At 34.6% G+C, this 22,864-nt stretch overlaps 1 long non-coding RNA gene across 1 annotated transcript in view; it reads left to right on the top strand.

Annotated features, from left to right (window-relative positions):
- LOC308059684 overlaps nucleotides 1–22,864 on the top strand; it is a 48,385-nt gene that overhangs the window by 21,966 nt on the left and 3,555 nt on the right. The window lies entirely within an intron of this gene.

The following is a 22,864-nucleotide window of genomic DNA, read 5'->3' as shown; positions in this document are numbered from 1 at the left end:
GACATATTTAAGGCAACACATTCAGGGAATGGTGGTTTGTCAGGTGTCTTTGCTTCAGGAATTTAAAGTGATAAGTCAGCAACACATTTGTGTCCCCCCATATTCCCTTTTCTTTTGCTGTTTGGTACACAGATTGCTGCAGACACAGTTGAGCATTAACTTAAATTGCAAACTGTAGACATGTGTGCTAGAATTAATTCCTAATGTTACTAAAGTTGATGAGACTTTTGACATGCACTTCACTGGTACTTTTTTCTGTTACGTGTAAGTAACACAGTATGCCAGGTGTAGCCATAGCCTACTATTACTAATCTGTTGTGATTAGCATCTAAAGTGGTTGTAGCTTTTTGCTTGAGAGAAGCCCAGACAAGTCCCACTGACTCCTCTCATGTTTCTATTGTTTGAAAATGGGAAGGTGGGTGACCAGCAGAAGGATAGGCAAGGGCCAAGTATGCAGGCTTGCATGCAAAAGGGGCTGAAGAAAAGAAAAATGACAGTAGTTAATGATGAGAAAGGGGGATATTAAACCAAGGAACAACCTGAGCAGACAAGAGGCACTAAAGGATTAAAGGGCAGCTGAAAGGGTGCAGAAGGGAAAATGTAGTGTTAATAGCAGTGAAAAGGAAGAGGATGCAGTACCAACATCATAACACATGTTGTGATTAGAACAGTCCGTATGCATTCACAGCTGGAAAGAAAAATGGGAAGTTCTAGAGCAGGTATAGCACATACAGATTTCTTAGTCTAGGAGCATATTTAACTATTTTCTGAATTAAAGCTTACAAGAAAGAAAGGTGCAATAAAAAAGAGCAAATTCCCTAGCTTCCCTTTGCTGAACACAAAGGAACGATATTACTCCAGCTTCAGAGAGGAGTTAAAATTTAAAATGATAAAGCTGAGGATTTGGAATTATAAACAATATGTTTTCAGAGATATATTAGTGCCAAAAGCCATGCACAGTCATAACCATCATGAGTAACTGCTTGGTAATTTAAATGGAAAAATTACATTAAAATACAAAACTTAATGATTTCTTAATGCAAAAATGTCAAAGAGAAAAATTCAAAAAGAGGAAGCACATGATAATGATTATATAAATTATCCTAGTTAGCAGTTAGTTTGGGAATGAATGCATATTCTATGTGGTATGTACTGTTGCACCACAGTTTGTTCAATCAAGTTACTTTCTAATTTTCAAATTTTGAAACGTAATATGTAATTATGCTCTACTTAATATCTTCTGTTTAGCTGTTGCTTTAACTAAGGCCAGATGGACTGCAATTAGATTTCAAATGGGAACATTTAACACTTTTGAAATTAAACTGATTATTCTAATTCTTCATGAAAGTGATAAAAATAGAGAGAGGGCAGGAGACTTGCAAAAGTTTTAGCCAAACCACAGTACATTTAAAAAGAAAAAGGAAGTCCTTTCACAGTTGTTCTCAGAAGAGCCAAAATCTTAAAAAAAGAAAAAGTTTGCTATTGCGATAGAAGATAAACAAACAGAAGACACGATAAAGACCAGAATATCTTTTTTTCTTTAATAAAGCACATATGTACTGCTTACTAATTTTTGTAAAATGCAACAAAAGAAACAGAAAATACAGGTACTAGAATGAATCAGGCCCTGTTTGTGCATTGTTTGAGATGCATACACTCTCTGCAGATGAGGTGACCTGGTAATTCTTTTACATGTTTGATTTCCCTGGTAGCGCATGTCTGTTAATGAAGCTGATGTAGGAAAAGAACTGGACAGGTGAGAAAGTGAAGCAAAGAAGCAGTTCCCTGCATACCTCTCACATTTGCCACTGTATATACTGTTGAATCTGATCATAATCTACCTTTAGACATTACTTAATCTAGCAATGGCTTTTTTTGCAATCATTTAGTTGTTCTTTTTTTACTCTGTCTTTCCACTTTCTTATAAAATTTTTCATTCATTGTGGTAGATACGGGTGGGTGTTTAAAAGCTAGAAGCCATTGTATCATCTTTTTGAATTTCTGCTGAAGTGAGGTCACATGTATAAAAGGATGAAAGACTCATTTAAAAAAAAAAAAAAAAAAAAGAACAACTTTGCAGTAAGGAAGCTCTTGTGAGAAATGGAACTCTTATTTCTCTTTTGCCTGTTTGTTTAATACATATTGTAGTCAAACACCACTGGACAGAAAGTAGAATTTGTCCAAAGTGTTGCAGTTAGTGGAAGTTCATGTCTGTTTTGGATATTAGTAATATTCCTGTATCTTCAGTCTGAAGAAGGCAAAAAAACCCCAAGTATTTAACTTTCTGAATGAGCATGTCAGCTTCTGGCAATGATCTGTATCTACATATCTATATTTAGCCACCTATATGTGAATATAAAAATAACATTACAATTGGCTAGTTATAGGTAGTTCTTTGTCTAATAAAGGGAATTTTATGTTTCATATTTTGAAGCAGCTAAGCACTGCTTAAGTCTGAATTTTGGACTTCATGCTATGATGAATTATATCATGGTGAATTAAATTATATCTGGTTAATTTAGAAGTATAAAGTATTTGTGGTTGAGGGTGTAGTGAGAATGAGTTGATGACCCAAACCTCGTCAATGTGTACCAGTGTTTAATGTGGAACTTTCTTTAGCTTCATATATAGCAAAAAGTGTTAAATGATGTAACAGACTAACATTATTTATAGATAGATTCAATTATTCTAACAGTGTTCTTTTTTGCTTGTTTTTTATGCTTTTTAACAGTGACACACTATTCTTCAGATATGTTTCTTTTATAAGATTTCCTGATAACAAAAGTATTACACTTATTATCTTAAACGGATTTTGTTTTGTTTACTCTTCAAAAAGCAATGTTTCATATTTAATCTATGAGTAAATATCAAATAAGATCTCAAGTAAGGCCTAGGTAAGGCAATCTGATTCTAGGTCTTAATTGCTTTACTACTACTACATAGCAAACAACAATGAATATTGCTACTTATTTTCAGCATTCACTTCATATCATCCCTGTTCCATTACATATCTTGAACTCATTGCCTATATAATTATTTTTTTCAGAACCCATATAATCTAAAACCAATGAGGCTGGCTGCATAAGCAAGAATTTGCTAAAACAAGCCCTGGATTTCTCAGCCAGATGTAGTGGTATTTCAGCATGTCTTGAAAAAAAAAAACCCGAAACAGAATTGTAAATAAAGTCTCAAGGTGACTCAGATAAGAAAGTTATTTGTGAAATGAAAAACAAATAATGGCTGACACTTATAGATGAATTCAGATTTTTAACTCTGCAAAGAAATGCAAATTTTGTTTAAATATTATTTAGCATTAATTCCCTTTTTGTAATTATGCAGCCTCTTTGGTGTGGAATCAGAATAATTTATTAACACAGTTAAAAATGCAGTACAAGATAATAATTTATAGCTTGTTTGTAAAGTCAACTCAAAGCTGTTATCTTGATATATAATCCTGAGTTTCTGAAATTCTAACCCTCTAGAACTGTTTGCATTCATTCACTTTAAAATGAGCCAATGGAAACCAGCACAAAATTGATTATCTAACTTTAATAAGTTTATGTTTAAGGAAAGATGAATCTTTTCACTCATGTGTCCATAGCTAAGCAGGAAGTTCTTAAGGCATCTGACACTACATTGTATGTGGTCAGAAGAGGAATGTAGGAGCAGGGATCATTCTAGCACTCCAGAAGGGGCATTCACCACCCCTCTTTTTGAAGTTGAGCCACTACACAGTTGCAAAACTCCAGGGGGATGATGCAGACCATAAAACAGTGACTTGATGTCCCCAGTGCATTTTTTATTAGGGTATCACTGACAAGTGTGAATTATTTATAGGTGACATGCAAGCAAGTGTCTGCTAAACTTATGGTACCTTCCTGAGAGATGACAAAGACCATCAAAAATACAGGGATGGGTGGAGAGGAAGGCTGAGGAGCTGAATCACAGAATGGCTGAAGTCAGAAAATACCTCTGGAGACTGTTTCAGCCAGCCCCTGCCTAAATCAGAGTATGGTCACCTACAGCAGGTTCCCAGGACTGTGTTCAGTCAGGTTTTGAATATCTCCACAGATGGAGACACCACAACTTCCCTGGGAAACCTGTTGTAGTGTTCAACCACCCTCAAAGTAAACAACTGTTCTCTAATGTTCAGACAAAATAACATGTGTTTCAATTTATTCATATTGCTTCTTGGCACCAATGACAAGAGTCTGTTTCTCTTCATTTTCCTGAGTCTCTCTTCTGCAGGCTGAACAGTCCCAGCCCTCTCCATTTCATCTCATATGCAAGATGCTCCATGCCCTTAATACTCTTAGTGGCCTTTCACTGGACTCACTCCACTAAGTCCCTTTTCCTAGATTTTCATCATTGTTAACTTCTCTTGCAAGCCTTATGTACTGAATTTTAACCTAGATCAGTCATAATTTTGCTATTGCAATGGGGTAAGGCCTACCCCTGGCACCACTGCTCAAGTGAATGAGACCCAGAGGACACCTACGCAGCTCTGCCTGTTTGGGTTACTCTGGTACATATGGGAAAGAAAGAAAGAAGCAAAGATAACACAAGTTGTCATGTAACTGTTAAGAACTTTACATTTGCATCACACATTTGGGGGCTGAGCTTATGACTTATGTAAAATATGCTAATTATCGCTACGTATGGGGATACCCTGGATCCACGTGGACATCTGAAATGGACTGGAGAGGCTGGAGCCTTAATTTTTACAAGTGTGTAGTGTGTGAACACTGTAGCGTAGAAATCACTAACCAGTGGCTGTCCTGGTACTGCTTAGTAAATAAATTTGAGACCATGTGACACTGGATGCTGTGGTTCTGTTCTTATGGCTGCAGCACCCAAATTCTCCCATGTCAGATTGATTTCACATTTTACATAGGAACATCATTGAACAAAAAGTAGGAATGAGATCACTGTATGGCTGTGTCCAGAAACTCAGCAATACTCATTAATTACAATGAATAATATTAATTAATTAGAAATATCTAAATTAAGTACCCAAATATATTATGACAAAAAAGTTTTTCAAATTGGATAGAGATAGTAATTTTTTTTATTTTCTACAGGTGATGTTTTTGAATAATTTTTCAATACTTGTGACATTCAAATATTTAATTTAATATTCCTCTTCTGTTTAAGAGAAAAAAACTAAAGGGAAATTAAAAAAAATCCCTTCAGCTATTCAAACACCATAATCCAGGTGGTATTGAGCTTAATGTATTACTATTACAAAGTCTCTGGAGGAGTTAAGGGAATAGTTCTTTGCAATAAGTAGAAGAGAAAGTACATTGTTATGAGGAAACTGTGGAGGGGCAAAGAAGTGTAAGGATGCATACTAATAGAGTTTTGTTTTTACCTTCAATTTATACTGCGTAATTGAGGACAACTACTCTTCAAAAAATCATCATTAATATTACTGTCACATAGGCACTGATCGAGTTTCCAAAAGGCAGAAAGAGTGGAAAGTTAAAGATCTTTAAGTGTTTTTTTATTTTTACTTTTTTCTGCTATGGGATTTTAAACTGTTGAGTTTTTTCATACTAGTTGAAGGACTTCTGACCTTCATGAATTAATGAGTTACAGATAAAAAAGAAAAGAGAGGAAAGTAGTAAAGATCATATTAGCCATAGAGACTATGAAGATTGTACTTTCAGAGGCATTCCCAGTTGAAAATATAATATTTGGAAGGCCAGTTGCAATAAGAAACTATTATGACTGGCAAAAATAAATGTTCAAGTGATATTCATGCACAGAATAATAAATCATAACAGAAAAATATATGAGCCTTTGTCTATGATTTTTTTATTTTAATACATGAACGTATACTATCTGTTTAAGGTCTTGACAGTTACATACCCCAGGTTTTCTGTTCTAACTTCTTCACCTGGACCGTCTAAAAAATAAAACATCTCCTTTCAGACTGAAAAAATCCAACCCTCTATCTGCAAATTTCTTGTGACTTATATTACACTTCTTGAGACTTGCACCTTAAGCATTACAGGAAGTATTATCATAGAAAATTGAATAAACAGAGCAGGCTCATTTATTGCTCAGTTCTGATCATTTCTGTTTATGTTAAAGGTTGATCTCACAGAAAGATTCTCTTAATTTTCCTTCTGTTTTTTTTTTAACATCACTGATGATTTTGACATGTCTTCTTTTAATGTTCATGGAACATCTTGGTTGCAGAATAATTCAGTTTCTTGCCAAGGATTTTGTTTCAGCTTTCAATAAATTTCTCAAAGAAAATTACTTCCAGTCTTGCTATGTAGAACCATTTATTCTCCAATAAATATGAAAATTAGATTACTTTGTAGATTGTAATTGTGATGGTTAGTTTATGTAGGTTTTCCACTTGCTAGAATAGCACATTTCCCTGCATCTAATTACAAGTTTGTTAGTACCATGTAACCTGGATGGTTTGCAGCAACTTTGCAGAATGTGCTTATGGAACTTGGAGCTCAAAGGATGTGAGTAGGTGATTTCATTTTAAGATAAAGGTTTTGCAGGAAGGAATAAGTCTAAGTGCAGACACAGACATAGCATCAAGACCTTTCACTTCAAGCACTTATAAATGACACATAACATTAGCTTAGCTGCCCATAACTAGTGCAGAGAGTGCAGTATTTTGAAGAGTAAGAGATTTTGTGGAAATGAAAAGCACTCTGAAGGTACCCACTCTTTCCAGCTGACTCCAGTGGAAAGTTAATAAGGCTATCCTTCAAACTGATGCCAGAGGCTGTGTCTACATTAGCAATTAGTGCAGCACAGCTTGAGTGGACCTACAGAGTGAAATAGTTGGTGTGGGGACCAAAAGCCCATGCTATTTTCATTTTAGGCATTGTAATGTATGCTAATTTTAGGCTGCTCCCATGGGCTAAATTATGCCTAGGAGTTGTAATACGTTAGGTGCTCTTCTTCCTGTTATGAAATAACAAATTAATAGACTGCATTTTCCTGTATAGTTTCATCTCAGAAGAATCTGGCTTTGCCATTCAAAGACTCAGAAAGTGAGGATAACTGAGAAATTAGCTTTCTACCCTCAATTCAGTTGCTAAAATGAGGGTGGAATAAATCCAAGCCACTATGAAACATTAAGACTGCATGTAAACATAACGTTGTAACTCGTTTAGTTGTGCAGGGGATCTAACTCTGTTCTTGAGATCATGTTGACTATATTTCCTCAACAAAGGTGTTTCACTAGGAGTAATTTTGCTTCATTACAGGATTATAATTGAGTGACTTGGGAAATCACTTTTCCCATAACACTGCTTTCACCTCATACATCAAATCTGAGCAACCTTCTGCCAGCCATCTTCTATTCTCTGATCTGGTGAAGGGAATCTTACTTAAATGAATAAGCAACCAGAAAGAAAAAAAAAAAAAAAGAAAAAAAAAAAGAAAAGAAGAAATTAAGGCAACTAGAGAAGAAGAGAAAACCTTTACACTATAAAGATGCAGTTATCCATGCTATTCTTTTTCTTAATGTGTGCCAGCTGAATGAGTAAAATTCAATGACAATAATTTTCTATTGAATCTATAGGTCATCTGAAAAATAATCTATTATTGGCAATTCCCTGTAATACTCAATGACTTATGACAGTGTAATCTTACATTAAGATACACCACTCAAATAAACTTTTCTGCACACAATTGTTATGAATAAGGTAGGATATCTAATTAGTTAAGTGGCCTTTGTAAATACTACATATGTCCTGAGGAGAAATGGGATGGAATTCGTATGGCACAACACAGGTATTTACAGGGCAGGCATCTTCATCCAAGGTAGTCACCAGGTCACCCCTAGTTATTTTGAAAGATACTTTCAGAGAGTGAGTCTTCTCAACTTAATGTAGATATAAAGGCCTGTTTGCTTCTGTTTTGAAAGTGTTTCTCTTTGTTGACAATGAAGGTTTACACTGATGATACCTCAATGGAGATGAATATCAACTACAAATTTAGAAAATTCTTTGATAATCAAATCCTCATTCTATCCCAGAGTCTGTAAGGAGCCTATGTTAGTCATTTTATAATATTTTCTTCAAAAATTTTTATTATATGTATAGTTACATTGATCAAGGGTAAATAAACATGCACACAGGTATATATGCCACTGTGTGTGTTTGTTCTGTGTGTGAATTTGATCACTTGAGATAAACCATGAATAACATAGAGGACCTTCCAGAAAACACACAACATACCTGACAAAAGGTTTTATAATATTTGTACACATCCACCTGTACCTTGGGAAGAAAAGCAGATATTAGAAGAACCAGGAAGTAACTTGATTACTGCTTCTGAGAAATACAGAGTAATTGGATTTCTCTAGCATTCAACATTCAGATCCTTTGTGACAAATGGCAGTTTGGAGCCAAAAAGTTTGAACTTTTTTCGTTTAACTTAACAAAGATAAGAAAATATTTTCTCCAAAAGGACAATGATCTGATATGTGATGTGGCCCTGGTGGAAGAATCTTTCTAAACCAATATGTGTAACAATCTAAAATATTTATTGTCCCTGTGTTAAATCCTTTTCAAGAACATAGCTTAAAAGAATCTGATTTTTGTGTGTGTGTTTATGGAAATTTCAGTATAATACGGAAGTCAGATTCTTCAATGAATTAAAGAAGCTACTAGAAAGACCCACATAGCTCCTCTTCATTTTCTATGTTTTTGAGTTATTGGAAGCAATTCACCTAGCTCCCATTAGCATTGACAGACTCCAGAAGGAATAGGAGACATGAGTTTCACTTTTTAAGGACCATATTCCTTGTGGCTGAAGCCTAAATGGGTTAAATTGTGTGACAATTTAAATGACCGCTTCTTAAAAAAACCCTCCTGCATGTGTGTGTGAGTGGGTATGGGTACACACACACACATAATATGAATATATAAATGTGTATGTATTCTATATGTATGTATATATTCTATATGTGTGTATACACACATCTTTCACCCAGAAATTTGGTGCCTATTTTGAGATTTTTTTTCTATTTCAAAGCATAGTGGAATATATGGTACAGAAGATGCAGATGGTTAGCATAAAGGTAAACACTGTCACACTGTTACTGCAATAACTGTTCTTTGCTGCAAAACATAACTTTGCGTTCTATCTTCTGATTTGCAAATGAAGCGAAGTGAATGAGTGGGCAATGAAGACATCAGAGTAAGTTCTGACCATCTGTGCTGTATGCAAGTATATTCACTGTCATGCTATTAAAGCCTCCCCAGATAATTTCCCACAGTTAGCTTTTCTAAATTTTTTTCAACATGTTACATTTCACGGTTTTCCCTTTAAGAAAGCATTCTGATAAAGAAATGGTGTAGGTAAGTAGATGTTTGGGATTAGAAACAGAAGTGATGCAAAATAAGACAGTTAATACAAAAAAGACACCAGCTTCTAACCAATCTACTCTACTCAACAGTTCCTTCTTCAGCTTCCTAAAAACAGAAGTTATTTACCCCCAAAATAAGAAATACTAAAGACAGCTTTAACAAAAATTTATAAGATATGGTTTAAAAGGTATTGCAAGCAAATTAAACCTAAGACATATCACTGGAAAAGCTGATGTCTCCATTTCTATTAAGTTTTTTGTTACCATTTCCTAAACTCTATGAGAAGATGAAAAAAAAGCAGGGAGAGAGATTATGAGTTGGGATGAAAATGATCAATCTGTTACAGTGGAAATAACAGTGTGAGTTTAATTTTCACTGTAAATAACAATCAAATGCTGGCAATTAGGAGACTGAGTTGCAATTACATGATACTTGTTCTATGCAAAGAAAAGAATCCTGAAGCAGACCTTGGTTTCATCAACAGCTTTTGCAGGATAGTCAGGTCCAGAGCAGTGCATACATTTGGTCCAACTCTACTCTCCAACAGATCACTCTTAGCTTTTCTTCTATTAAACTCCTAATATTCAAACTTCATGGCTGGCTGTCTTACAAAATGCCTATTGTTTCTGCTCCTTCTGTGCTTATCAAGCAGAAGGCTAGCCAGAGAATTGTGGAAGCATGTAAAGTCTGGTCACATTGATGAATCTTAGGTTTTAAGATATGTGGGTTCTCTCTTTGCTTTAAAAGAGACATGATAGCCCCTGGGAAAAGAAAAAATATAAAAAATTAGCTTTTTAATCAAAGTTTGCATTTGCTTTTCATCATGTTCCTATAAAGTAATTACACACATGATTAGTTTTTGTATATATCTCTCTGTGCTTTTTAAATTATTATTATTATTTATTTTAAAAAATTCACTTCAACACTAGCGTATTAGTGAAAAGGTTCAGAATTTATTAAACTTTATACATTCACTTGAATACACAACTGCATGTCTGTCAAGGGCATTGATCATCTTCAGTAGTTTGCATTATTCATGATGATCAACACTTCATTAAAAATGATTTAGTAATTACATGCGTATTTGGGTTTCTCTTTCAAAATAAAGGTTGCAAGTATATCAAGCTGAAGTTTTGCACTTAGAGGATATGTGTTTATATGCAACCTTACATGAATATTCTAGGAACATAAGAAATTTCTTTCTAAGAGGAAAAATCCAGTCTTTTACAGAAGAGATTTCAAATTCAGCTTTTGCTGTAAGATCTCATATACTCTCCACATATAAATGTAAACAGCAGTCAGATTGCAAATCTATTAATTTTATACATCACTGAAGCTATTTTAGAAATATTTGAAGGTCATTAGGACTTGTATTCCTTTGTTGTGGAAACACATGTATTTATTAACACATTTACAGAATGACATTGTTAAAGATACCCCTTTTGTACAAACAGCATAATTGAAGTCTAGGCTAAGCATGAAACAAAGTTACAGAAGTAATATTGCCAAGTGTTTCTTGCCTTGAAAAATGTGTATCAGATAAAGTAACTGTTAAAAACAAAACAAAACAAAACAAAACAAAGCAAAGCAAAGCAAAACAAAACAAAACAAAACAAACCCCCCACCAATTTCATCAGTAGAAGCTGGCTTTGTATCACCTTTAATATTTTAAAGTTCTCAAGTGAGCAAGCCCTGTTTTTCCCAGTGGTCTCCCTTTCCATTTAAGCAGTGATGAACAATCTAGACTAGTGTGCATAATTTTTTCTGGGACTTAATCATAAGAAGACTGAATCTTCCACAGAAGAATAAGGTAGAGTACAATGTGAGTAAATTAAGTGCTAAAACCCAAACAAAGCCTCAAAATAAATAAATAAGTAAGTAAATTGCAGAGCACAATAGTAGCTTAATTTGATATACTTCCAAGACATTCTGCGTTTAAATGTGCTGTGGAAAGATCTATGTATACATAAAATAGCTTTTTGACATTATTACCTTTTATATCAGATGTAAGAGATATCACACAAAAGCTAAGCCAAAACTAGGAACAGTTGTGAAGTGCAAGAAGAGCTACTGTAAGTACAACAGCAGCTAAAGAAAGGCTAAGAAAGGTGTGGACCTTCTGTTCAATGGGGCAAGGGACCTACTGACAAAGGACATGGAAAAGATAAAGTAACAGAGTGCCTTATGTACCTCAGTGTTCTCTGGCAAGGTTTATCTTCAGATCTTCCTGAGCCTTATCAGGAGAGTCTATAGTGGAATGATGCAGTGTATTCATATACCCACTGCTAGGTTACTTGAATCTCCAGAGGAGTCATAATTCCTAAAGTTTTAACATAGCCATGACCAAAAATGTACTAAACCTAAGTCTTGAAAGAATGTTAATCTGTAGAGAGGTGGGGTGGGGATGGGGGTGAGTGGGAACTGCTGCTTTTCTTTAAACCAGATTTCATACATGAACCTTTTCATGCAATCCCTTTAAAGATATCTAAATCTACCTGTCAAAAAAACCTCGACACTCAGTTACATGATCTGGAATAGCAGTTAATTTGTTTTTGATGGTAAGTGATATTTATGTGTGATTTTCTTACAGAATAATCTCTGAGTACTTTACAGCATAGCTAAATTAATACCGACCTGTGGAGGCAGAAAGAGTTTGTATGATTATGTGCAGTACAGTATGAAATGCCATAAACTGGAATCATTATGAGATTTATCAATGCATTAATTTGTACTTTTCTCGATGCTTTTGTTCCTACTGGCAAAATAAATTAAAAGTCTACAGGAAAAAAATCCTGAAATTCCAGTACAGGATTCAGGCAGTTAATGATGAACATTATAGAGAAGTATAATTTCTTTTTCATCTAAAAAGAATGAGTTATATAAAACAGAATTTAGAGTCGGAGTTTCACATAGAATGATTAGTTGAGTTCAATACCTTTGGATGTTCCCATGTGAATTGAGTGGTTCTGAATAGCTGTCTTAGAAATCTTCACCTCAAAATTCGGTTTGTTTTAAAAGTAGGCATGATACAAATCAGTTTTGCTTTGTTTATAGGCTACAAGTTTTGCTTCTTGTTGACTTAAAGAGGTAAACTATTAACAAGACATTCTGAACAGCATGCACAGAAGCAACTTCTAGTGTTTCAGTGTGTGGACTCTAAGATATATTTACCATTTAAAGCAGAATATTGTAAATATTTATTGAAATAAATTATTTCCCATCATACATACATGAAGATAATTTGTGCAAAGTTGGAATAACACACATATATGCTGTAATAGCAGGTAGTCTGAGACCAAGATTAAAAATTAAATTTCTGTTGCTGTCTGATGAAAAGATAATGAAAATTAACAAAAAAATAGTCTTAAACTTCAAAGAGTGATTTAAAATATGCTGAATTATAGTTCTGGACTTTCTTTTAAAGCTAGATTTCAATGCTAATCCTTTATAAAGTAATTTTTAGATACTGAGTAATTCTTAGACAAGCTCAGAAAGGGCAGAATACTTTTATGCATATTAATAAAAATACAAAAATATCACTCAAGATTGTTATGTGAAAGCTAGCGTATACAATGAAAAGTTAAAATGTATTATTACTCTTGTAGTGCAAAATGGCTACAATACAAGTTATTAGCATATACTTAGGGAAAACAGTATAACAGTAAGTGAGGAATAACCTTTCTACTGTCATTACATTTGGTACTAAGTGTCCTAAGGACTTTCCAAATATAGATCATATTTAGACTTATTGTTCTTGATGGCCACTAATAAATCTTTCTTCTGTGACTTCTGGTACTGTTTCAATTCCATTATATTTTTGGCTTATATATACACTATGGCAAATTCCACAATTTAATTATGTCAAGTGTGAAGAAAGGCCTTCACATCCTTTATTATTTAATTTAGACACCAGATAAATTAATTTACCTCTTTCCTAAAGTGATAACAATTCATTTGGCAGCCAGTATTTCATGTGTAGTTAAGACATTTTTCTCCATTAGCTTCTTTGCATTTATTGATGTGGAATTCCATTTTCATTGTGTACTGTGTCATTATAGAAGGTTTCTTGTTTACAGATCTCTGTGACCATGTATCTTGAATAATTAAACATTACCAGCAAACTTTCTAGTCTTATTATTCATTGTTTTCTAAAACATTTAGAAATATATTGAGCAGCACAGTTTCCAGATAACCACAATGGTAAATTCCCTCCAGAGTAAAAACTTCCACTTTTTTTGTTTACAGTCATCCTTGCCAAACTTCTGTTATTTTCCTACACTAGAGTTTATGCCCCTGTCTATTTTTCTAATTTGGATAACGCTTCCACTCCTTACTTAAAGTGGCTGTCTTTTCTCTCCTTTTAAAGTGTATTGGCTTTAGAATGGCTTTTGATAGGTAGCGTGCATCTACTCTGAATATCTACTATTTCATCTTTACACTACCTTCATTTTGTGTCTAAGCTAATGTTAATCTTTCAGATATTCCTTTTAACTGTATTCCCCAATTTTATGTACGTAGTAATTTTAAAATGAAAGTTAGAGTTTTTCCTTTTCTTGTTCAAAAGTATTGAATTTCAGTGCATTACCCTCATAGTGTGTATTGAATACCGAGTCCCACTCATTGCATGACTAACTCAAGAGTCACTTCTCTTCTGTGGGTTTGATAAATACAACCCAATTTTTTTTTTTTTAATCTAAAATTTATATTCTCTGCTTTGTGACATTAATGGTGATAGTAACAAAACTGTCATGATAATTCAATAAGAGCTTAAAAAATAGGTCAACAAGCTATAAGGATAGTTTGAACAAGGAAAATAGCTTCAAGAAAAGAAGAGATCTGCTATGTGGAAATGAAGCTGGGCTCCACAAAGCTATGTAAAATGAAATACATCATAGCATTAATTAATCAATCAATCAATCAATTAATTAAGTAATTAATGAAGGGAAATGAGATGTGGTAATCCTTAACAGTAAAGCCAATAGTCTGCAGAAACACACAAGTAGAAACTTGCCTACATAGGGATGGGTCTGCTAGTAGGGATGTTTTTGACTGATTATCTAATGTGGCTAGAGTGACTGTGAGACACTATGAGAGCCCAAATGAGATATGAAGCACAAAAATGTAAGAATACATGGAAACATAACAAGCATCTCTTGTTATTTATGGTATTTTACAGTTAAGATTCATTGGTGCTACTGAAATTCAATAGAATAGTAAAGAAGGAATTAATATTCCAGTAATATTTCTATAACTGGGATTATAGTAAAGATTAAAATTTTAATGTACCAATTGTTTTATCTTTTCTTTTGTATTATCTGCCAACTGCAACTTCTAATTTTTTTACTTATTTGGGTAGAACTTTCCTAGCTTAATCCCTTCCAAGAGATTTTTAGTTCCAATCCCAAGAAAGTTCAGCCATTTCCATGTGTGATCAGCATGATCCTTCTAAATTAAAACACATTATGTTCATTTTTACAGTAAAGCTCATTCAGATTGTGTAGGAAGATCTTGGATGCTCAGTCATGTATATGTAGAATACATCAACATTTTAATAAAGTGTGGAAGGCTTCAAAGTAATACCTAAAGGTTATGCTTATCTATGTCTTTCTAGTATTCCATAGATTTATAATCCTCATACAAGGACCAGAAAACTTTTAAGGCACATTCTGGTTTAAAGATATTTTAATACCATATCTTAAGAACTATTTTGATACTTAGAAAATATTTAATATACTGTATAAGGTCAATAAAAACTTTATTGAGTTATGATTTTTTTCCTGTCATCTCAGAAGTAGCTAAGAAAACTATTTAAATGTCATCCTTTCTTAAAGAGAAAACCAGAAAACATTAATTGTGCTACTAATTTAATTAGTTGCATTTTAATTTCAGGACCATGGTAACAACTTCTTATGTTTCATGATTTAACATTCTGTGTGTAAAACAGATTCAGTTAATGTATGTATCCTGAAAACAACATGTTCTCAAAGAAGCAGAACTCTTTCCCTCTATTTTCCCATACTCCTCCTCCCCTATCCATCTGCATCCTTTCCATTCCCCTCCTTTGGTCTTTACCCTATACATCTCACAGTAGGTTTCAAATAGTTCCTTTAAAATATCCTATAACAACGTTTGCACAGTCCCAAAATTCTCTCTGCTTCATCCCAGAACATCCTGCAAGGCATTCTGGAAATTTAGTTTCTCTGCTGAGTCATCTTGTTAAGTTTTGCAGTGGGGACAATGACCCAGTTGTGCTCCTTTGTTGGTCTTACCAGTAGACAGTTCAGGGTTCTCTGGTTTTGCTGATTGCATTACTTAAATTCCTCCAGAAACTTCCCATGCTGTTTGCATCCTGCTGTACTGCCCTTTCAGCAACTTAGCAGGGAAGTTCAACACTCTGTAAGAACCAGGGTCTCCCGTACAGAGATTTCATCAAGTTATTTTAAGATGAGTCTGTCCATAGTTCCTGGTCTTGGCTGGCTTTCTGTAACAAGCTCTCCCCACTGTGTGTTCCTCACTGTTCTCCCTCAGATCAATATCCTGTGACATACTTAGTTTAAAGCTTTCCTCACCTTGTTAGCAAGATTGCCTTTACCTCAATTTGACAAATAGAACCTGTCTTTCACTAGCAGTCCTTATTCTTCAAAGAGGGATCCATGGTCATAAAACCTGAAGTACTACCTGCATCACCAGCTGCACTTGTCGATTTACAGGATGCATCCAGTCCCACCCGGCCATTTCCTCTCCACTTGTGGGAAAGAAGAGAAGACTATCTGTTTTCACTTCAGCTAGCTCCAAAGCTTTCCTTAATGGATCCTGATCGCCCTCTTTGGTGATTAGAGCACTGCACTAATTCTGTAAGTTCAGATCTGAAAATGGAGGCTTTCTCCTGATGCCAGAAGTCGCAAGCTTCCAAGTACTTTCATCTTTGGAGCCTCAATCCTCCACTTGTTCAAGCATAGCCTCTTGATATTCTTACTTCCTTGCACTGTGCTGTTCAGGCTTTTGTGTTTGTAGTGTCTCTGTGAAGACATTGTCAACCTCCTGTTGCCTCACAGGCTGCTCATCTCCTCGCCTAGCTCCTTCACCTGGTGATGAAGCCTGGACCACAGGCCAACTCCCATGGATAATGCCACCAATATAAGACCTGGGTGATGGCAGCTATCCTCTGGAGGACTGTCTGTGTCAAGGCCACAGTCTTCTAGGAGGCAGTTTGCTGTTTGAACTGGTAGATTGTAGCAGCTCGAAATGCAGACAGTAAGAAGTAGCTAAGCAACATATCAGAAATTGTCTGGGAGGGGTCTACAGTGAGACAGAAGGATGTCATACTTTGTCTCAACTTTTGTCATTATTGTACTTCACCTCTTTAATTTCCTTTAAACTATCATAAATACAATAAACATGAAATTTCCTTTCTGGAGGTGTGCAGTCAGAACCTGTCTCACTGAATGTTTCACTTTCCATTATAAAAAATCAGATTTGCTATATTTTATGAAGTCTTTTATTTCTAAATGGACAGGTCTGCACAGTAAACAGATGTACTATGTACTTAAAGCTTGCATATATATATTGAAAGAAACTACCAAACCAAATATTTTAAAAATATTCAGTTCCATCTTGGCTGCAAATCACCAACTCACTTTAATGGTGTTGTGGTTTAACCCTGGCCGGCAACCAAGCCCGACGCAGCCACTCACTCATTCCCCCTCACCCAGAGGGATGGGGAGGAGAATCGGAAAGGAATGTTGAACTCGAGGGTTGAGATAAGAACAGTTTAATAGGTAAAGCAAAAGCTGCACATGCAAGCAAAGCAAAGCAAGGAATTCACTCACCGCTTCCCATGGGCAGGCAGGTGTTCAGCCATCCCCAGGAAAGCCGGGCTCCATCACGCGCAACAGTTACATGGGAAGACAAATGCCGTAATGCTGGATGTTCCCCTCTTCCTTCTTCTTCCCCCAGTTTATATACTCAGCATGACATCCCATGGTATGGAATATCCCTTTGGCTAGTTCAGGTCACCTGTCCTGGCTGTGCTCCCTCCCAGTTCCCTGTGCCCCTCCAGCCTTCTTGCTGGCAGGGCCCAAGGAACTGCAAAGTCTTTGATTTAGTATAAACATCACCCAGCACCAACTAAAACCATCAGTGTGCTATCAAAATTGTTCTCACATCATAGTCAAAACACAGCACTGCACGACCTACAGCTACTAAGAAGAAAGCTAACTCTATCCCAGCTGGAACCAGGACAAATGGATTTATTTACCAAAAAAAAAAAAAAAAAAAAAAAAAAAAAAAAGAGTAACTAAGTCTTTCCTTTTAAAATGTTTCTCCTTAGAACTGGCTGGTAATACTGAACTGGTTTTTGTAACTGAATTTTTAATAGGAAAATTCTCCAGAATGCATTTCAGAAAGCAGAGCATTTTAAATTAGTAGAAGCAATTGAGAGGCATTTGCCATTGGGTAACAGCCAAGAGCTAGGAGTTATGTTTCCTTTTTGATCATCTCCAATGGAATGGCACATCAAAATATCTCTAGCTTATCACTGAATCTCAGCAACATCTGAATTAAATTAAACTCTTTTGTAGCCAAGATCACTTAGTGTTTAGAAAAGGATGTTGAACTCCTGTCAAAAATAAAGGAAGTAAATACTTGAAATAAAACTGCTTAGACAATCCAGAAATTTAATTGTCCAAACAGGAATTTAGCAAAGACATGAATTACAGCATACATTAATCTAAACATCAATTTTACATTTTATCCACAACTAATATGGGAAACTATCACATGGTGGGGAAGCATACCACCAAGTAAGTATTTTATGAAAAAAAAAAAAAACAAAAACCCAAACCCCAAACTGACCACATAACCCTGTCTACATATTTATTTGCCTTTAGGGTTTTTTCTCAGTATTCATGATTGAGTGCTTCTTGGTAAGGGAAATATGAAAATAAACTGACTTTGAAATGTTATTTTGCTGCTTTCCTATAATAACCATTATCTTTTAATTTATTGATATGAAACATTATAATAGCGATTATATATTCAGAATGTAAATCTAATACATTTTGTAGTCGAATGACAGCTATCCCAGAGGCAAAATGCTTATCATGCATACACTGTAAAATGTGTGTTTGCTTCAGTCTTTTGGGATTCCTCAATATACAACCCAGATCTCAGCTGAAAAATGTAATAGGAATTTCATTTCATAGCTGTCACAGGGGAGTAAAAAGAATATGGCTGACTGAATAATATTTACATGGAGTTCTCTTTTTGTATGCTTCAAGTCTTTGAACTTATGAAGGAAAGGCTTAATCAAGGACTTAAGAAATGTTTGTTAAAACATGTCCAGATGCTATTGCATTTGAAAAAACAGTTGCAAAAGGAATCTCAAGTATATTATGTTTCAGACTTCTTGCTGGGTTTAAAAATGAAAAATCATCAAATAAATATAGATGATCATAGTGAAAAATTAATTTACAAGATTTCTGATCTCTTTGACTAGTCATACCAGGATTGCTTTGAAATGTTTAGTATTTTTAATTACATATGTCAGATGCTGTGCATTTCAGAAATAAACTTTCTAGCTTATAATGAGATAAGGTTTTATACCTAAAGTACTGACAGTTTTGATTTTCAAAATTGCAAGGGAATTCAACAGGTGGGGGCTCAGATCTCTCATACTGTTGTAAAAAAGCAAGTCCATGTGAAGAAACACTGTCACAAAGCTGGGAGGTAATGTTAACATGGAGAAGGACTGGAATATCACATGGGAAATAACAACTGACCTTGATGATACTGAAGTAGAGCAACACGCAGGGATACAATGTCAAGATCAAATACAAAATGAATTTCAGCTATAAGATGGCAACTTATCTCTGAAGGCAAATAATGAAGAGAGCATGTAGGGCACATTATTAATAGCACAATGTGTCACCAATAGAAATCAGATTTGGAAATAAATGTGACTGTAGAAAGATTCAGCTGAAGTATATCCAATAGAGAAAGTGAATAGTGGTTTCTGAACCATTGTAAGACTTTATTTCCATAAACCACTCAGATCATGTAGGTGCAGAAACAGTTATCTGAAATTAAACAGATGCAAAGATGGAAAGTAAGAAGAATGCATATCTATTTAAATTAAAGGAAACTAAAGAAGCTTGATTTTCTTTATGCTAAAGCTGTAGGAGAATATGGATAACAGCAATTAATAGATTAGGAGGATATACAATTATAAAAGAAAGTGTAAATTTCTAAAATAAGCATGACAAAACATACAAAATAGTTGTCTTCTAGAAGAAAGTGTTTTCAAAGGTTCTGGACAACATTTCAATTTTGGGGGTGTATAGGCTGTTCAGTTTTTGTTTGGCGTACCTTGTACTTCTTTTCTAGGTAGTTTTATAGTTGAAGCATTTTGACAGACTGTCTTGCAGTACATGTATGCAAAAAGCTGAAGACAATAGATTCTTTAAAGTGACTAATAACTTTGGATAATATAAAAATATTCAACTGTTGCCTTTATGATTTTTTTATAAGAAATTGATCTTTTTTTTTTTTTTGTAGACTTCAGACAGAAGTGAAAACAAATAGTTTACACTTTTTGGGAAGAGTTTTTCCCCAAACTATGTTCTGTGTTTTAATAACTGACAGTATTCATCTTATATAAATATCCGTCTGATATTCCTAACATCATTGATTTATTTTATAGTTCATGTTCTCTTTTTCTACAGTCAGCTTTTAAAACCACTTCTATGTAAGATTACGGCATGAGAAAAAATCAGAGCTCTCTTCTCTCCTCCTTTTTTAGATACTTAGATACTGCCCTACCATCTTGTTAAAAAATTAAAATATCATTATCTGTCTGTTCATGGGGTTAATAAAGTACGAACTGCCTCATCAAGCACCTGTGCACATACACATACATGCACATACAACACACAAATAGATGTGTGTGCACATGCACAAAGAAAAAAAATCTGCCAAGATTCAGGTCCTAGACCAACCACTAACTAAGGAAAATTAAGGAAGTATTTCTCTCTGGATGGTAGTTCAACAGTTGTCTTCAGAAGCTTTACAGATACGAAGTATATAAACTTGATATTGACAGGGTTAGGACAGTGGACCAGTTGTGCTGATCCAGTATGACAACATTGGAATTATAATGCTACCCAGCTTGGGGCAAGCCATGCAATGCAATCTGAAGCAGCAACTGCTCTTGGAGTAGAAGGACAACAATATGGAAAGCAATCTGTTATAAGCCTTTGTAGCTAAGTTGGAGTTATATGATTGCCACTTAATGAATAAAAGAGTGGGTTTCCTAATTTTTTTTTAATTAGCACATTTCTCAGAAGCTTGTTAAACAGGTGGCTATTCAAAATAATTTATACGTTTCACAATAGCTTCTAAGGCTTTTTTTCCTCTTAAGGTTTAAAACAGCTTAGGGTTGACAGATATTTAAAATTACAATTTTGTTTATGTTTCTTTTGTTATAAGTGTGAAATCTCCAACAAAAACATGGTGTTTTTTTCCTCTGGAACACATAGGATGATAATAACCGCTAACATACGTGATGCTACATTTCAGGCTGTACTTGGTTTCAGCAATGTATTAGGCTGGGGAGAGATAACTTTATAAGTCACATAAGCACTTTTTCTTCATCATACTTTGGCACCCAAATTCTGCTCTGCCATGAAACAAGCGTGCTGAAAATGTAGACAGTGGTGGCTGCCCAAATACTTAGCACTTTATAGCCTGCAGATCTGAAAAGCAAGGCAATTAATTTTGGATAATCCAGTAGAGACACTGAAAGATAATTGGTGGATTCGATGTAGTTAAAGGTAGGCAAGATAGCTGAAATGCATCACTTAATGAAAAACGCTCAGCACTAATCCTCTGGAAAGTTCCACAGTTTTTCAGTTTTTATGAATTATGTTTATTAGCCAAATATGGTAAAGAACTATGAAACATATAACCTGCTTTGCAGGATATGTGTGTACTAGATAGTACTTTCTTGGAAATGTGCTCTCATTAAATTCAGTGAGACTGTAGCTTAGCATTCAAACAAACAATGACAAATATTTTATCTGTAAATTATTTTGAAACGACATCATCTTTTGTCAAAGAACAGGCTCCTGAACAGTTCAGTGAAGACTGAAAGTTAAGAAAGGTTTAAAAACAATCCTGTACATAAATTTTTTAAAAAAAAACAACCCCAAATTCAGTTATATGTAAAGTGCTATGTGTTCCACTTGCATGATAACCTTTTTGTGTATCCATTGACTAGAGCAATTATATACTTCACATTTTCAATCAAGCTTTTCAGTACATGAAACAAGTGAGAGTTGTTCTTACTTACTTTTTTACTTGTGTGATATGTAGGCAGAAGATGAGGTTCCTGATGAGCTATTGTGTTTGTTTTATCCAAGGTACAGTATTTCCTTGAGACATTTTGAACTTCCATTATTCTCAGTGACAAAATAAAATAAAAATAAGTAGTAAAACTTCAAAATACTTACCTAAACCAACTCTACAATCTTCATTTATATTTCTACCAAAACAAAAGTGGTATGGGAATGGCAGATCAGTTTAAATGAGTAATGTTGATAATGTTCTCATGTTGTACTGGGAAGTTTCACTAACTGAATAGAAGACAGGGAATTTTGTACCATATCTTCAGAATTTCCTGACCTTTTTTTTTTTTTTTTTAAATAAAAACTTATCCTTCTGATGTACTGGTAAATAGGCTGCATTTGTATTCATGCAGAAGTGTTGACAGACAAAATTTCTTAGATTTGCTAGGATTCTAATACATGTACCCATTTATTTTTCAGTATTGTTTAGCTTGATAAGAGAGAAAATATTACCGTAGTGCTGAAAAAAAATGATGGGAAAATGGACTTATCTGATTATTGCATTTTTTCCTGTCATATGTAAATATACAGCAAAGCTTTATTAAAAATGCTGCAGAGGAATTGACTGTATTTTACTGACCTTCCCTAGGCTGTGCAGCTTAGTTTGAATGCTTTCAAAGTTATGGTGATTTACACATTTCTCAGCTTTGTCATAGGCTAATTTGCAGTAAAAATTCTCCACTTCCATTTAAGATATTCTTAACTTGTGGAATTTGATTACTACAGTAAATGCTAAATTACAATATGGATACTGTTATTTAAAACAAGCAAATGAGGCAGAAGACCAGCTTGGCTTAAGAGGCAACTCTTGAAACTCAAGAGGAAAAAGGAATTGTGTATTCAGAGAGAAAACATGAAAGGCCAAAGCTCAACTGAAGTTGAAACTGGCCAGTGTTGTCTCAGATAACAAGCAGGGCTTTTTATAGTACATTAATAGCAAAAGGAGATCCAAGGAAAATATTATTAGATTATCATCTGACTAACAGGGATGAAGAAAAAGCAGAGGCATTTGATGTTTTTTTTCCCCTCAGTCTTTAATAATACTGATAGATCTTGGACTGCCCAGTCCTCTGAGTGAAAGGACTGCAAGTGTGGGAACAGTGGTTTTCCATT

This window comes from Falco punctatus (genome assembly GCF_963210335.1).
Source record: "Falco punctatus genome assembly, chromosome: 2".
Classification (NCBI taxonomy): Eukaryota; Metazoa; Chordata; class Aves; order Falconiformes; family Falconidae; genus Falco; species Falco punctatus.
Note: the sequence above shows the minus strand (reverse complement) of the source record. Positions and strands in the feature narration are given on the sequence as shown.